The following is an 18,252-nucleotide window of genomic DNA, read 5'->3' on the forward strand; positions in this document are numbered from 1 at the left end:
AGTAATACTTTGCAGAAGCCAAGTTATTAAACTTTCATTATGAGAAAGGGAGTAGGTGACTTAAAAATGTGCATAGTTAATTATTATCCTCTTTTCTATGAGCTAAATTCATTTTATGCCTGAGTGGAACCTGGGTTTGGGAAACAGGATTCTGCTCAATGGATGTCTGTCTGTACTAGATACATTCAGAAGGAGACTCAAGTAGAAAGTCAGCTCATTAGAAAGACTACTAAGGTCAGTGGTTCCCAAAGTTGGAGAATGCATATTCTAATTTCAATTAAAAAATGTTATTACAAGTTCTTTCTTAAATGGGCTGCCATTTGTCAGTGTAGTATATAAAGTATCTTCGAGTAACTCTGAAGAGTACCCACGTTCACTCCTTCCCTTTTAGTGTATTCTAACTTGGTAGATAGTTCACTATTACCCAAAACCATGAACAGTAAATTTCATATGAACATGTTTTCTAATGGTAGAATATTTATAATAGAGTGGAAGGAATGCAGAAGTACCAAAACATTTTTTTTAAATCACCCAGAAATTTACATGTTTTCTCATAATGAAATACTCAAAAAGGAGATTTCAAATCACATAATTTTGGTAACAGAAACCCAAATATTCCAAATTTTCTGACAATTTCCTTGATATCACAAAGCTAAAATGTTGTCTATAGTAGTTTACCAGGCAGATATTAAGAAGTAACCAAATACTTTTTAAGACAAAAGATTAATTTCAAAGTGACAAAACTTTTTGAAAATAGATGTCTAGAAATATTCTCATTACTGAGATAGCTCAGTAGCTGAGTAGCTTCTTATGGCTGAGCAAAGAAAGTGTTTCTTGAGGTGGAATCTACTCCTGGTGAAGATTGTTGAAATGACAACAAAGAACCTAGAATATTACATAAACTTAGTTAAATAGATAAAGCAGCAGCAGGTTTTAAGAGGACTGACTCCAATTTTGAAGAAGTTCTAGTATGGGTAAAGTGCTATGTTACAGAGAAATCCTTTGCAAAAGATAGAGTCAATCAATGTGACAAACTTCACTGCTGTCTTCTTTTAAAAAAATGCCACAGCCATCCCAACCTTCAGCAACCACCACCCTGATCAATCAGCAGCCATCATGGAGGCAAGACCCTCCACCAGCAAAAAGATTACAACTTTCTGAAGGCTCAGATGATAGCATTTTTTAGCAGTGAGGTATTTTTTAATTAATGCATGTATGATGTTTTGTAGACATAATGTTATTTCGCACTTAACAGACTACACTATAGTGTAAATGTAACTTTTATATGCACTGAGAAACCAAAAATATCTGTGTGACTTGCTTTATTGCAGTAGTCTGGAACTGAACCCACAGTATCTAAGAGGTATGCCTGTAAAACATCTTAAATGTTTATTTCATATTTTTTTCTGCTTTGTGAAATTTTTGGTTTTGTGTTGTTTAATACAATAGTACATAGATAAAATTTTCAAATAAATGCACGCACTTTTATTAGGAGACACATTCAAGTCTTTAAGTGATAGGAATACATGTCAGAAATGTTTGAAGAAGCCTATATTGATTGTCCTACCCCAAGCTTACCTCAAATACATGGATCTCTAAAGCAGTGAGAACAGTCAGCTTACACGGTAATCATTTCTGGGACCAAGAGATTGAGAAAAATTGCAGCAGGCATTCACCAGGCAAATTGAAACATCAACTTGGCATTTTTCTGTTATCCTCCTCATTCCATTCCCTCTGTGTGTGCAAATATTTATGTCTTTCAAAACATAAATGTCACATGTTTTTAACCAGTATTTGATGAGATAAAGCAGAAGTTAGGATTCTAATATAGAAAATATGACTCTAGAGCCAGTGTTTTAATGACTACTCTGTTTTTTCTTCTTTGTTTCTAACACTTAAAACTTCTATTTCACACTCTTGTCAAAATTTGTTGTTGAAATGTCAAGAGCCATATTAAGTAATATGGAGTTAGAGCATTTCACTCCTGTTGTTTTTATTGTGAATGTCTTCATTGTTTCTTCATTGTTTATAGAGGATGATGTTGACTGCCAATCTGGATTGATGTTGATATATTACATAATGATATGTATATAGATATTATCATAGGAACAAATATTGCTTGTTTTCTTAGATATTTAGAGAAGGTATAAAAAATTCAGTGTTGATACATATCTGTCATTTAATCTTTTGTTATATAGATTATAAGCTTGCTCCCCCATGTATCTATTGCATTTATTAATTTCCTAAGTGTACTGTGATGTACCTATGAATTCCCAGTGTAATGCTTACTTAGTAATGGTATATTATTAGATCAAATTTAATAATACTTTATAATTTGTGCACTAGTCATAAATGAGTTTGTGTTTATTCTATATTCATCACCTTTTTTGCTGTTGTTTTGCTTGCTTTGTTCATCTTGCTTATTTTCTTTCCCCATGTAGTAGAATATTTTGAATAGCATGTGTATTTATTATTTTTTCAATCTGAAATATGCTCATTTTACTCAGATGTTATTGAATTCTTCAGTTTTCCTAAACCTTCTAAAGTCCATTTGGGAAGTTCGCATTTTCTTAGAAAGCTAGCATTTCATCTAAACATACAAATTTATTTTGTAATATTGTATGAAATTATATCTGTCTGAGTTCTTTTATTTTCTTTTTGTGCATTTGAATTTTAATCCTTTAACAACTTTATGGACATATAATTCACATAGCATACAGTTCTTCCATTTAAAGCGTAATTCAATGGCTTTTAGTATATTCACAAAGTTCTACAACCACCACCACAATTTCATTTTGTAACATTTTCATCACTCCAAAGAAAACCCAGTACAAAATTAGCAGTCATTCTCCATTCCTCTCCCACCCCCAAGCCGAGTCAACCTCTAATCTCTACTTTTTATCTCTATAGATTTGCTTCTTCTGGATATTTCATATAAATGGAATAATATAATTTTTGGCCTTCTGCCCCTGGCTTTTTACATTTAGTATCATATTTTCAAGGTTTATTTTTATTGTAGCATGCATCAATACCTATTACTTTTTTGGCTGAATAATATTCTTTTGTATGGATATATCAAATTTTTTTCAGCTATTCATCTAATGGACATTTGAGCTGTTTCCACTTTTTGGACTTTATGAATAATATTGCTATGGATAGTTATGTACAAGTTTTTGTTGGATGTATGTTTTCATTCCTCTTGTATTTATACATATACCTAGGAGTGGAATTGTTGAATCAAGTATAATTTTTTATAAGATCATAGTAATGATATTGGTTTAGAAATTCAGCAGAAATAGATCTTAAAACATTTATTGGATTCTTATTCCTTCATATTTAAAAAATAAATAAATTCTTTCTGTTTTTCATGGAGAGTTCTGAAATTTGAAGAAAAAATGAGCATTAATGTATATTTTAGAGAGACATTTTAAATTTTACTCACCTATGAGAGAGCCATATGGATTTGTTATGGGAAAATAATCTATTGATTTTTTTCTTATTTGTCTCAAAAAGATGCCATGCAAGATATGAATTGGAACCATACAGAGAATTAAGAGTTGAATGGGGAATTGCTAAAATCTCCATGTGGAAAGTATACAGCATCAAACAAAAATTATTCAATTATATGTGTGCCAAGTTGCAACTGATTTTATAGTTTTCATCAAGGTACATGATATATGCTAGAATGTTGTGACTTTACTGTTAAATTCTTTTTTAAATAATTATTTTTAGGGCTTCCCTGGTGGCGCAGTGGTTGAGAGTCCGCCTGCTGATGCAGGGGACATGGGTTCGTGCCCTGGTCCGGGAAGATACTACATGCCGCGGAGCGGCTAGGCCCGTGAGTCATGGCTGCTGAGCCTGTGCATCCGGAGCCTGTGCTCCACAACGACAGAGGCCACAGCAGTGAGAGGTCCGCGTATCACAAAGAAAAAAAAAATTATTTTTAGATTCTGTTATTCATTAGGATGTATGCATATGCATATGTGTTTATATCTGTAGGTCTACACATACCGTACACACGTGTACCCACACTTAATCTCTAAAACCTAACAGGTTCAAAATAAAACAAATTATTTTTTTTTTACTCCACACAATGTCTTCACCCTTATTAGCAATTTTATTAAAAGTCGCCAAACTGCTTAGTCGTATTAAATAGAGAACTCTGAATCATCTTGGCTCTTTCCTATACTACAGGGTGCTTCATGGTCTGGATTTTGCTTATTACTTCAGAATCACTCCATTTTAATTCCCAAACACCAGCTCTCTATAATCAATCCATATAGGCCTTCTCTCAAATCCTACAGTACCATTCTTATCCTGTTGCCTAGAAAGCTTGAGTGGTTTCTTCTTGTTCTCCAAGAATCGGATAGATTTCCTCCTTGATCACTAAGATTTCTAGGATAGAAACCTCATTCTGAATCCTGTTTCTTTCCTTTGGAGCACTCCTTAGCATGAGGAATAATTTTTATTTTATTTTTCTTCTTTTTCCTACACTAAATGACAAGCTCCAATAAGGAAAAGATTATGACTATTATATTTGCCTTGCAGAATTATAGACATTAGAAGTCACAAACTAATTTATTTTTTTTAAAGAGCAAGGACTTTTTTTTTAATTTTTTAATTAATTAATTTATTTATTTATTTTTGGCTGTGTTGGGTCTTCGTTTCTGTGCGAGGGCTTTCTCTAGTTGTGTCAAGCGGGGCCACTCTTCATCGCGGTGTGCAGACCTCTCACTATCGTGGCCTCTCTTGTTGCGGAGCACAAGCTCCAGATGTGCAGGCTCAATAGTTGTGGCTCACGGGCCTAGTTGCTCCACGGCATGTGGGATCTTCCCAGAACAGGGCTCAAACCCGTGTCCCCTGCATTGGCAGGCAGATTCTCAACCACAGCGCCACCAGGGAAGCCCACACAGACTAAATATTTATGGATTGAAAACATAAAATGAAATATCAAGTGTGGGTTAATTTCTTGGGAATTCATTGGAAGATTTAAACCAGTAAGCAAGCAACTAGCAAACTATCAGCTCAGACTCAAAATGAATGAAATTTATTTTTAAAATTACATATTCTTGTTTCCATATGTGAAAATTGCCAAGAAAAATATAAAGTGCATCTTTGTAAATTTCATGAAATTTACAAAAATTGAAAATAAATTCTTTTAAAAATTAATATTAAATACAAGGCTGAAAAAATTTGCCTTTTCTAGGTAGTGATTGTGAAGGATGTGCTATAAGATTTATCCTTAAAATAATCAAACATACACATAGTAGAGAGAAACCGTGAATAAGTGACAATGCAAGACCATACATTTTCCTAAATATGCTGACATTGTTCAAAGTATTTCTGGATCTTCTCTTCGGATTGCTCTTGGAGGCTACAGTGCATTCCTTCATACTCTCTGTCAAGGAAAATGTTTATCATTTAAATGTGGATTCAGTTTTTGGAAACCACACAACCAATTTTGAGCCAAGTTTGCTGAATAAGAGAGTGATTAAGTTGGGAGATACTGTTTAAATCAAAGAAAAACAAAATAACAGAAGAAATAAGACTAAACTTCATGGTCAGCTCACATAACTGACCTTGAACTAACTCCCAAGAAAGAAATTCCAAAGGTTTTCAGAAAAATAGCAAAAAACTGGAATAACTTTATTGCCTCATAAATGTGACTTAAAAAGGTCTAATAGCTCTGTTTAAAAATGAGCTTTTCCCTATTAGCAATATTCTGTTGATTTTTGCTGTTATTGTTGAAGTATAGTTGATTTACAGCTTGTGTTAGATTCAGGTGTACAGCAAAGTGATTCGGTTATGTATACAGTTTATATATATATAAATTTATATATTGATATATATACTTTTCAGAAACTCCTTTCCATTATAAGTTATTATAAGATATTGAATGTAGTTCTCTGTGCTATGGTAGGTCCTTGTTGTTTATCTATTTTATATATAGTAGTTGGTAACTGTTAATCCCATACTCCTAATTTATCCTTCCCCCTGTTTCCCCTTTGGTAACTATAAGTTTGTTTTCTATGTGAGTCTTTTTCTGTTTTGATATTTTGAACTACCTTGTTAATTCATTTAAAACTCCTAGGTAATTACTTGTATGACTCAATACAATTTGAGTGTATTTACTGGGAGATTATAATGCATATAATTCTGTAAATTACTCATAGAGAAAGAGTAAAATTGAAAATTGTTGACAGAGTGTTTGATGGCAATGTAAATGTGAGTATGGCTACTTCAAATTGGTGAGTTAAGTGTTATTTTATTTTTCTTTAAAATTTTAAATACTAAATAACAATAAATATATAATACAATAAAAATAAGAATAAATAATAATTATGACTAATTCAGTTTCTTATTGTAACAAAATTTAATGTATTTAATTATCAAAATGCTAAAATGAACCATTATTTTTCTTTTACCAAAAATTAATAATCATCAGAATTGTTCAAGTTACTAGCTTAAATTATGCTTAATGTAGGAATTAACACAGAGAGATTGTATAATAAAAGTTATTTCCTATTCATAGATCAAACAACCATGATTTTAGAAATAAAACACTTTAAGAATAATATACTAGTCAAGGGATTTAGCTGCCAGAATAAGAAACCACTTCTCTTTAATGTAATTGAAATGGAATTTATTAAAAGATAGGTAAACAAGAAATCAGCCCATCTCACGAGAAAACTGTTTTGAATGTTTCTCTGGTGCTGACTCTAAAATTGAATTCATGGGACACCCAGAAGGTGACCTCAACTGCTCTCCTTCTTTGTATTACATTTTTTCCCAAACTCAGATACTTTTTTTTAACACCTTTATTGTGTATAATTGCTTTACAATGGTGTGTTAGTTTCTGCTTTATAACAAAGTGAATCAGCTATACATATACATATATCCCCATATCTCCTCCCTCTTGTGTTTCCCTCCCACCCACCCTATCCCACCTCTCTAGGAGGTCACAAAGCACAGAGCTGATCTCCCAGTGCTATGTTGCTGCTTCCTACTAGCTATCTATTTTACATTTGGTAGTATATATAAGTCCATGCCACTCTCTCACTTCATCCAGCTTACTCTTCCCCCTCCCCCTGTCTTCAAGTCCATTCTCTATGTCTGTGTCTTTATTCCTGTCCTGCCCCTAGGGTCTTCAGAACCTTTTTTTTTTTTTTTTTTTAGATTCCATATATATGTGTTAGCATATGGAATTTTTTTTCTCTTTCTGACTTGCTTCACTCTGTATGACAGTCTCTAAGTCCATCCACCTCACTACAGAAAACTAAATTTCATTTTTTTTATGGCTGAGTAATATTCCATCATATATATGTGTCACATCTTTATCCATTCATCTGTCAATGGACACTTAGGTTGCTTCCATGTCCTGGCTATTGTAAATAGAGCTGCAATGAACGTTCTGGTACGTGACTCTTTTTGAATTATGGTTTTCTCAGGGTATATGCCCAGTAGTGGGTTTGCTGGATCATATAGTAGTTCTATTTTTAGTTTTCTAAGGAACATCCATACTGTTCTCCATAGAGGCTGTATCAATTTATATTCCCACCAACAGTGCAAGAGAGTTCCCTTTTCTCCACACCCTCTCCAGCATTTATTGTTTGTAGATTTTTTGATGATGGCCATTCTGACTGGTGGGAGGTGATACCTCATTGTAATTGTGATTTGCATTTCTCTAATGATTAGTGGTGAGAATCCTTTCATGTGTTTTTTGGCAATATGTATGTCTTCTTTGGAGAAATGTCTATTTAGGACTTCTGCCCATTTTTTGATTGGGTTGTTTGTTTTTTTGTTATTGAGCTGCATGTGCTGCTTGTAAATTTTGGAGTAATCTTTTTGCAATTGCTTCATTTGCAAATATTCTGAGGGTGGTTTTCTGGTCTTATTTATGGTTCCCTTTGTTGTGCAAAAGCTTTTAAGTTTCATCAGGTCCCATTTGTTTATTTTTACTTCCATTTCTATAGGAGGTGGGTCAGAAAAGGATCTTGCTGTGATCTATGTGATAGAGTGTTCTGCTTATGTTTTCCTCTAAGAGTTTTATACTGTCCAGTCTCACATTAAGGTCTTTAATCCATTTTGAGTTTATTTTTGTGTGTGGTGTTAAAGAGTGTTCTAATTTCATTCTTTTACATGTAGTTGTCCAGTTTTCCCAGCACCACTTATTGAAGAGGCTGTCTTTTCTCCATCGTATATTCTTTCCTCCTTTATCAAAAATAAGGTGACCATATGTGTGTGGGATTATCTCTGGGCTTTCTATCCTGTTCCATTGATCTATATTTCTGTTTTTGTGCCAGTACCATACTGTATTGATTACTATAGCTCTGTAGTATAGTCTGAAGTCCAGGAGCCTGATTTCTTCAGCTCCAGTTTTCTTTCTCAAGATTGCTTTGGCTATTCAGGGTCTTTTGTGTTTCCATACAAATTGTGAATTTTTTTGTTCTACTTCTGTGAAAAACGCCATTGTTAGGGTTGATAGGAATTGCTAATATTCTGTTCAGAATTTTTGCATCTATGTTCATCAGTGATATTGGCCTGTAGTTTTCTTTGTGACATCTTTGTCTGGTTTTGTTATCAGGGTGATGGTGGCCTCATAGAATGAGTTTGGGAGTGTTACTCCCTCTGCTATATTTTGGAAGAGTTTGAGAAGGATAGGTGTTAGCTCTTCTCTAAATGTTTGGTAGAAGTCACCTGTGAAGAAATCTGGTCCTGGGCTTTTGTTTATTGGAAGATTTTAAATCACAGTATAAATTTCAGTGCTTGTGATTGGTCTGTTTATATTTTCTATTTCTTCCTGGTTCAGTCTCAGAAGGTTATGCTTTTCTAAGAATTTTTCCATTTCATCCAGGTTGTCCATTTTATTGGTGTAGAGTTGCTTGTAGTAATCTCTCATGATCCTTTGTATTTCTGCAGTGTCAGCTCTTACTTCTCCTTTTCATTTCTAATTCTATTGATTTGAGTCTTCTCCCTTTTTTTATTGATGCGTCTCACTAATGTTTTATGAATTTTGTTTATCTTCTCAAAGAACCAGCTTTTAGCTTAATTGACCTTTGTTATGGTTTCCTTCATTTCTTTTTCATTTATTTCTGTTGTGATCTTTATGATTTTTTTTCCTTCTGCTAACTTTGGGTTTTTTTTCTTTTTTTCTTCTTTCTATAATTGCTTTAGGTGTAAGGTTAGCTTATTTATTTGAGATGTTTCTTGTTTCTTGAGGTAGGATTGTATTGCTATAAACTTCCCTCTTAGAACTGTTTTTGCTCCATTCCATAGGATTTGGGTCATCTTGTTTTCATTGTCATTTGTTTCTAAGTATTTTTTGATTTCCTGTTTGATTTCCTCAGTGATCTCTTGGTTATTTAGTAGCATATTTTTTAGCCTCCATGTGTTTGTATTTTATACAGATTTTTCCTGTAATTGATATCTAGTCTCATAGTACTGTGGTCAGAAAAGATACCTGATATGATTTCAATTTTCTTAAATTTACCGAGGCCAGATTTGTGAACCAAGATATGATCTATCCTGGAGAAAGTTCCATGAGCACTTGAGAAGAAAGTATATTCTGTTGTTTTTGGATGGAATGTCCTATAAATATCAATTAAGTCCATGTTGTTTAATGTATCATTTAAAGCCTGTGTTTCCTTATTTATTTTCATTTTGGATGATCTGTCCATTGGTGAAAGTGGGGTGTTAAAATTCCCTACTCTGATTGTGTTACTGTTGATTTTCCCTTTTATGGCTGTTAGCATTTGTCTTATGTATTGAAGTGCTCCTATGTTGGGTGCATAAATATTTACAATTGTTATATCTTATTGGATTGATCCCTTGATCATTATGTAGTGTCCTTCTTTGTCTCTTGTTATAGTCTTTATTTTAAAGTCTATTTTTTCTGATATGAGAATTGCCACTCCAGCTTTCTTTCGATTTCTGTTTGCATGAAATATCTTTTTCCAACCCCTCTCTTTCAGTCTGTATGTGTCCCTAGGTCTGAAGTGGGTCTCTTGTAGACAGCATATACACAGGATTTGTTTTTGTATCCATTCAGCCAGTTTATGTCTTTTGGTGGGAGCATTTAAACCATTTACATTTAAGGTAATTATTGATATGTATGTTCCTATTACTATTTTCTTAATTGTTCTGGGTTTGTTTTTGTAGGTCTTTTTCTTCTCTTGTGTTTCCCACTTAGAAAAGTTCCTTTAATATTTGTTGTAGAGCTGGTTCGGTGGTGCTGAATTATCTTAGCTTTTGCTTGTCTGTAAAGATTTTAATTTCTCCTTCGAATCTGAATGAGATCCTTGCTAGGTAGAGTAATCTTGGTTGTAGGTTTTCCCCTTTCATCAGTTTAAATATGTCTTGCCACTCCCTTCTGCCGTGCAGAGTTTCTGCTGAAAAGTAAGCTGTTAACCTTATGGGGATTTCCTTATATGTTATTTGTTGCTTTTCCCTTGCTGCTTTTTCTTTGTATTTAAGTTTTGATAGTTTGATTAATATGTGTCTTGGCATGTTTCTCCCTGGATTTATCCTGTATGGGACTCTCTGTGCTTCCTGGACTTTATTATTTCCTATCCCATATTAGGGAAGTTTTCAACTATAGTCTCCTCAAATATTTTCTCAGTCCCTGTCTTTTTCTCATCTTCTTCTGGGACCCCTATAATTTGAATGTTGGTGCATTTAATGTTGTCCTGGAGATCTCTGAGACTGTCCTCAATTCTTTTCATTCTTTTTTCTTTATTCTGCTCTGCAGTAGTTATTTCCACTATTTTACCTTCCAGGTCACTTATCCGTTCTTCTGTCTCAGTTATTTTGCTATTGATTCCTTCTAGAATTTTAAATTTAATTTATTGTTTGCTCTTTAGTTCTTCTAGGTCCTTGTTAAATGTTTCTTGTATTTTCTCCATTCTATTTCCAAGATTTTGGATATCTTTACTATCATTACTCTGAATTCTTTTTCAGGTAGACTGCCTATTACCTCTTCATTTGTTTGGTCTGGTTGGTTTTTACCTTGCTCCTTCATCTGCTGTGTGTTTCTCTCTCTTCTCATTTTGCTTAACTTACTGTGTTTGGGGTCTCCTTTTTGCAGGTGGCAGGTTCATAGTTCCTGTTGTTTTTCGTGTCAGCCCCTAGTGGCTAAGATTGGTTCAATGGTTTGTATAGGCTTCCTGGTGGAGGGGACTAGTGCCTGTGTTTTAGTGGGTGAGGCTGTATCTTGTCTTTCTGTTGAGCAGGACCGTGTCCATTCTTAATTTTTAGGGTGTCTTTGACCTTATTATGTTTTTAGGCAGCCTCTCTGCTAATGGGTGGAGTTGTGTTCTTGTCTTGCTAGTTGTTTGGTGTAGGGTGTCCAGCACTGTAACTTGCTGGTCATTGAGTGGAGCTGGGTCTTAGCGTTGAGATGGAGATCACTGGAAGAGCTTTTTCCATGTGATATTACATGTTGCTGGGATGTCTCTGGTGGACCAAAGTCCTGGTCTCAGCTCTCCCCCCTCAGAGTCACAGGTCTGACACCTGGCTTGAGCACCAAGACCCTGTCAGCCACATGGTTCAAAAGAAAAGTGAGAAGAAAAGAAGGAAAGAGAAAGAAAGAAAGAAAGAGGAAGTAAAGTAATTAAAATAAAAATTTTTTTAAATTTTTTTTAATTATTAAAAATTAAAAAGTGGGCTTCCCTGGTGGCGCAGTGGTAGAGAGTCCACCTGCCGATGCAGGGGATGCGGGTTCGTGTCTCGGTCTGGGAAAATCCCACATGCTGCGGAGTGGCTGGGCCTGTGAGCCATGGCTGCTGAGCCTGCAAGTCCAGAGCCTGTGCTCCACAACGGGAGAGGCCACAACAGTGAGAGGCCCATGTACCACAAAAAAAAAAAAAAAAAAATTAAAAAGTGATAAAGAAAAAAGAAAGAAAGAAGAGAGCAACCAAACCAAAAAACAAACCCATCAATGATAACAAGTACTAAAAACTATACTAAAAACAAAACAATGGAGGTTCCTTAAAAAACTACAAATAGAAATACCATATGACCCAGCAATCCCACTACTGGGCATATACCCTGAGAAAACCAAAATTCAAAAAGAGTCATGTACCAAAATGTTCATTGCAGCTCTATTTACAATAGCCCAGAGATGGAAACAACCTAAGTGCCCATTATCGGATGAATGGATAAAGAAGATGTGGCACATATATACAATGGAATATTACTCAGCCTTAAAAAGCAATGAAATTGAGCTATTTGTAATGAGGTGGATAGACCTAGAGTCTGTCATACAGAGTGAAGTAAGTCAGAAAGAAAAAGATAAATACCATATGCTAACACATATATATGGAATTTAAGAAAAAAAAATGTCATGAAGAAACTAGGGGATGCAGACCTACTGGGGAATGGACTTGAGGATATGGGGAGGGGGAAGGGTGACCTGTGACAGGGCGAGAGAGAGTCATGGACATATACACACTAACAAACGTAGTAAGGTAGATAGCTAGTGGGAAGCAGCCTCATGGCACAGGGATATTGGCTCGGTGCTTTGTGACAGCCTGGAGCGGTGGGATAGGGAGGGTGGGAGGGAGGGAGACGCAAGAGGGAAGACATATGGAAACATATGTATATGTATAACTGATTCACTTTGTTATAAAGCAGAAACTAACACACCATTGTAAAGCAATTATACCCCAATACAGATGTTAAAATAAATAAATAAAAAGGACAGACAGAACCCTAGGACAATGGTAAAAGCAAAGCTATACAGACAAAATCACACAAAGAGGCATACACGTACACACTCACAAGAAAAGAAATGTATGTATATCTATATATTAAAAAAAAGGAAGACAGCAACCAAATTAATAACCAAATCTACCAATGATAATAAACTCTAAATACTAAACTAATATAAACATGAAACCAGTCAGTTGCATAGAGCAAACCCCAAGTCTACAGTTGTTCCCAAAGTCCACCGCCTCAATTTTGGCATGAATCTTTGTCTATTCAGATATTCCACAGACACAGGGTACATCAAGTTGATTGTGGAGATTTAATCCACTGCTCCTGAGGCTGCTGAGAGAAATTTCCCTTTCTCATATTTGCACAGTTCCTAGGGTTCAGCTTTGGATTGGCCCCTCCTTTGCATGTAGGTTGCCTGAGAGTGTCTGTTCCTGCCCAGACAGGATGGGGTTAAAGGAGCAGCTGATTCGGGGGCTCTGGCTCACTCAGGCCGGGGAGAGGGAGGGGCATGGATGCGGGGTGAGCCTTCAGTGGCAGAGGCCTGCATGACATAGCACCAGCCTGAGGCGTGCAGTGTATTCTTCCGGGGAAGTTGTCCCTGGATCACAGGACCCTGGCAGTGGCAGGCTGCACAGGTTCCTGCGAGGGGAGGTGAGGACAGTGACTTGTGCTTGCACACAGGCTTCTTGGTGACTGCAGCAGCAGCCTTAGCATCTCATGCCCGTCTCTGGGGTCCACGCTGATACCCGCAGCTCACGTCCGTCTCTGGAGCTCCTTTAAGCAGCGCTCTTAATCCCCTCTCCTCGCGCACCAGGAAACAAAGAGGCAAGAAAAAGTCTCTTGCCTCTTCGGCAGCTCCAGATTTTTTCCTGGACTCCCTCCCAGCTATCTGTGGCTCACTAGCCCCCTTCAGGCTGTGTTCATGCCGCCAACCCCAGTCCTCTCCGTGGGATCTGACCTCCTAAGCCAAAGCCTCAGTTCCCAGCCCCCTTCCGCCCCAGCGGGTGAGCAGACAAGCCTTTCAGTCTAGTGAGGGCTGGTCAGCCCTGATCCTCTCCGGGAATCTCTCTGCTTTGCCCTCTGCACCCCTGTGGCTGCACTCTCCTCCCGTGGCTCCGAAGCTTCACCCCTGCCCACCCACCATCTCCACTAATGAAAGGCCTTCCCAGTGTGTGTAAACCTTTCCTCCTTCACATCTCCCTCCCACTGGTGCAGGTCCCGTCCCTATTCTTTTGTCTCTGTTTTTTCTTTTTCTTTTGCCCTACCCAGGTATGTGGGGAGTTACTTGCCTTTTGGGAAGTGAGGTCTTTTGCCAGCATTCAGTAGATGTTCTGTAGGAGTTGCTCCACATGTACATGTATTTCTGATGTATTTGTGGGGAGGAAGATGATCTTCACATCTTACTTCTCCACCATCTTGAAGGTCTCCTCCCAAAGTCAAATTCTTGAGACCTTCCTGAATGATTGAGTTTGACCCATTAGCTTCCAGGGTTCTGGGAGAATAAATACCTAGTATGACCTCTATATATAGTCCAAATCAGATCTTAGCCTTCCATCAAGATCCACAAAGAAGCAGACTGCCAAATTTAGCAATACTTTTAGATGATGGGGAATAAAAAAAGAGGAAAAGAAAATTTCCACCACTGTCCTTTTTAATGGAAGCATTTTAAGATGAACAGGTTGTTAATTATTAGTAATTATTGACACTAATATTCTACACACTAATAATACATACATTAATAATACACTCCTGGGCTTCCCTGGTGGTGTAATGGTTGAGAGTCTGCCTGCCGATGCAGGGGACATGGGTTCGTGCCCCCGTCCGGGAAGATTCCACATGCCGCGGAGTGGCTGGGCCGTGAGCCATGGCCGCTGAGCCTGCGCGTCCAGAACCTGTGCTCCGCGATGGGAGAGGCTATAACAGTGAGAGGCCCGCATACCGCAAAAAATAAAATAAAATAAAATAATACACTCCTAGTAGGAAAACCCTATTTAGAGTGACTCAAAGATGTTAATGTTGTATAGATACAAAGGAAATGTAACCTTAACATACTACTTGGTATTTCTTATTGTTATTTTCTGTTGTTTATTTTTATTCCTATCCTTATATGTTTTTAGCTTTATAAAACTTACATGGAAGAAACATAGCAAACCTAGGAATGATTAAGATCTGAAAGAAGATAGGTCCTCAGTGCAGAGAGAAAAATGGAAAGCAGTAGTACTACTATCTTCATCTTGCAGAGTATAAAAGTCAATATTATTGAAGTGATAGAATAGACCTAAAAGTTAGAGCATTTTATTTAAAATTTATAGACAAAACTATGCAAAATTTAAAATAATATTAATATCATAATCCTCATATGGAACTGTAAAGAAGGAAACAGTGAAATCTTTTATATAGGGAAGAATATCAATCAGTTATTGCTGTGAAATAAACCATTTCAAAATCCAGTGATTTAAAACAATCAAATAATTCTCACCCATGTGTCTGCAGGTCATCTGATCTACTCTGAGATGCTCTTGACAGCTCTACTTCAAGCTACACATCTGTCTGGGCTTGGCTCCTGCTGTGGATTTGACTTTTGTCTGCTCTTCATGTCTCTCATCCTCCTTGGACCAGCACATTCGTTGGGGTAAATTATTTTCACGGTGAAGGTAGAAACAGAGGGCATGGGGAAAACACACAAAAGCTCTTAGGTCCAGGTTTGAAAATAGCACAAAAACCCTGACTAATACACATCTCATTGTCCAGAGCAAGACTAATGGTCAAGCCAACATGATAAGAAAAGGAAAAGTATCTGTTAAAGTTGAGGATACAGATTTCTAGTCAATAATTCAATCTACTGTAGTGTAACCACAGAAAAGCTAAAATCAGAGACAAGGAAAGGATAACTCCTTTGGGGAATGGTATTAGAAGAGAGGAACGATGAGATGGGTGATTATTCCTTTTCATCCTAATCTGTTCTGTACAATTTTGAGTCATTAGAACACTTGCATTGTATTACTTTGTTGAACAGGAAAAAAAAAAAGCACAGAAGAACAAAATCCATGTGTGATTAGCAAAAAAAAAGGAAAAAAGAGAGAGAGAAATAAATGACTTTTTAAATTGCCCTTGCATATATTTATTATTAGAAAATGTAAAGAATTTATGAAACCAAATTTTAGGTATTCCATATTTTTATGCATGTGTCATATTAAATCACTAGAACCATAATTAATCTCTTATGCTAAAGGTATTTTACTAAAACATGCAGTTTTATATAAACATTATGGAGAAGGATTTTGATAATAATACAAAATTATATAATATTATGATTATACTTACACAAACTATATATTTTTAGAACAATATTTTGAGGGTGTCTTTCTTTTATTTTACTCTTACTGATTTTATACTATTATATTGCTTTCAGACTGCAGTTATGCCAGTTAAATACTAAATAAGAACACAGGAACAAAATTTATCATTGGTAGAAAAAGAATTTATTTAGGATGTCTTGTAATATGTATTTACTTTTATGAAAACTTCTAATTCTTAAAAGGAAAAATACTATAGAAGAATCAACAAACAGAGAAGGCAGTTTGACAAAAAAGAGACATATAGCTTAATAACTGACAAAATGGGTTGTAATCCATCTGCTCTGTTTTAAATACTATGAGTCTTTTTCAGTTATAATAGCTAATCTTTCTGAGCATTTATGATGTTCCAGACTCTAACAAATGTTTCAAATTATCACCTATAATCTTCACAATGGCTCCGTAAAGCAGGTGCTAATGTTTTTACCATTTTACAGATGAGGAAATTGAGTTTTTCAGGGAGATCAATGAATTTACAAAGGTGACACAAAGAGTAAATGTTGAGGTAGCAATTACCTTGAGTTTTTTCTTCTTCAGTTTCTTGTTTTTAACAATAATATAAAAATACCTTTCTCAAGGTATTTTCTGGTACATTCATATTACAAAGAACATTGTACAGATTGAAAAATTGTAATATTACATAGAGTGAGTATACAAATTTGCTTGAGAGGAGGGGAAAACCAATGGAAAGTTATTTGAAAATTTCTTTAAAAAGATTGTTAAATTTTAGATGATATCAAAGATAAATAAAAATATTTAGAATAGAGATTAGAAGACTCCATAGGGTATTAGAAAATAAGTAGATGGAAATGAAAATATAAGTAATTTTATGTTTTAACAGTTATTCTGAGAAATCGAAGGCCAGTAATTTGAAAGAAGGCTGAAGCTCTATTTATTGATCACTCTTTACAAAGTTTAAATGTTTAAATATAGGTATTTTAAATCATTTTTATTTCTGCATTTATTCTGCCATGTATCTCCTGCTCACTTTTTCACCCAAGTCTCTGTTTTTTAGCACTTTTATCAGCAAGAGATAAGAACAGAGAACCAATTAATTAAAGGAATTTTATTTACAGATCTAGTAAAAGGTTTAGTAGGGAATAAACTACTGGCTTGTCCCTTGCCCTCCCCTGGGTTCAATAGATAATAGACCTAATTAGCCATTAAGAAGAAATGCTCTATTCAGAGTTATAAGTGCACAGAATGGAGCAGTTGAGGCTCTGGAGAACCCATGGCATTAAGAATCCCCTTTTTTACAGCCAAAAAGTCCAAAAGGAAAATCATAGTCATAATGAGTTAGCATTAAACGTACTTTCAACTACATAAAATGGCTTGAAAATTTCTGTATTCTGATTCATCAGCTCACTGACCAACAAAAATGAGCTTTAATTGCTCTTAAAGGATCCAAAACTTTCAGGGTATCTGTACCATCGTTACAGCAGTTAAGTTTCCAAGGAACTTATATTCCAAATACAGATGGTCCTTAATTAAAACCAAGCCGCCTGGTTATAGCTGCAAACTCTTTAAGTCGGTGAAATACCCTCCTTAAAGTTTCTTCATTTCACACATACAGGGCACAGACACAGATATTTTCTTTATTTTATGAAAAAGAACAAGAGATAATTTAGTTTTTCTGTTATGAAGATTATAAATCAGTATATTACTGATCACAATGGCCTTAATATTTCCCTAGCTTAACTAAACTTTAGACCGATTTATTCTTGTCTATAGTACCACCACCTCCCTTTTCTTAGAGATTTACTTTAGAAAACTTGTAATTACAATTTCTTTCTCTGCCCCATTTGAAGTGTACATAAATCCCCTTAAAAGTCTCTTGACAGTTTTATGACCCAGGGAATGTCTTCCTCAGGACCTGGGAGCCATCCTTTTGAAACATAATCATCAAGGAAGATAGTTCTCCTATCTCCCAGTCTCTGTGTGTGTGTGGGGGTGGGGGGGGGGGAGGTAGAAACCTAACTTTAGTGGGTGCATCTTATACCTCCTGTCCTAAGAATATGAGAAAGTTTAATTTTCCTTTGGGTAAGGCCAATCAGCAAACACAGGTGGCCTAAGATTTCCCCCATCTCAACTGGTAAGACTCTCTAGCCCTTTGTTTCACTGAGGTTGAAGAGTAGTCTCTTTTCCCCACTGCAATAGTCTTAGACAAAGTCCTCCTTGACTG

Source organism: Phocoena phocoena, chromosome 4 (assembly GCF_963924675.1).
Source record: "Phocoena phocoena chromosome 4, mPhoPho1.1, whole genome shotgun sequence".
NCBI lineage: Eukaryota > Metazoa > Chordata > Mammalia > Artiodactyla > Phocoenidae > Phocoena > Phocoena phocoena.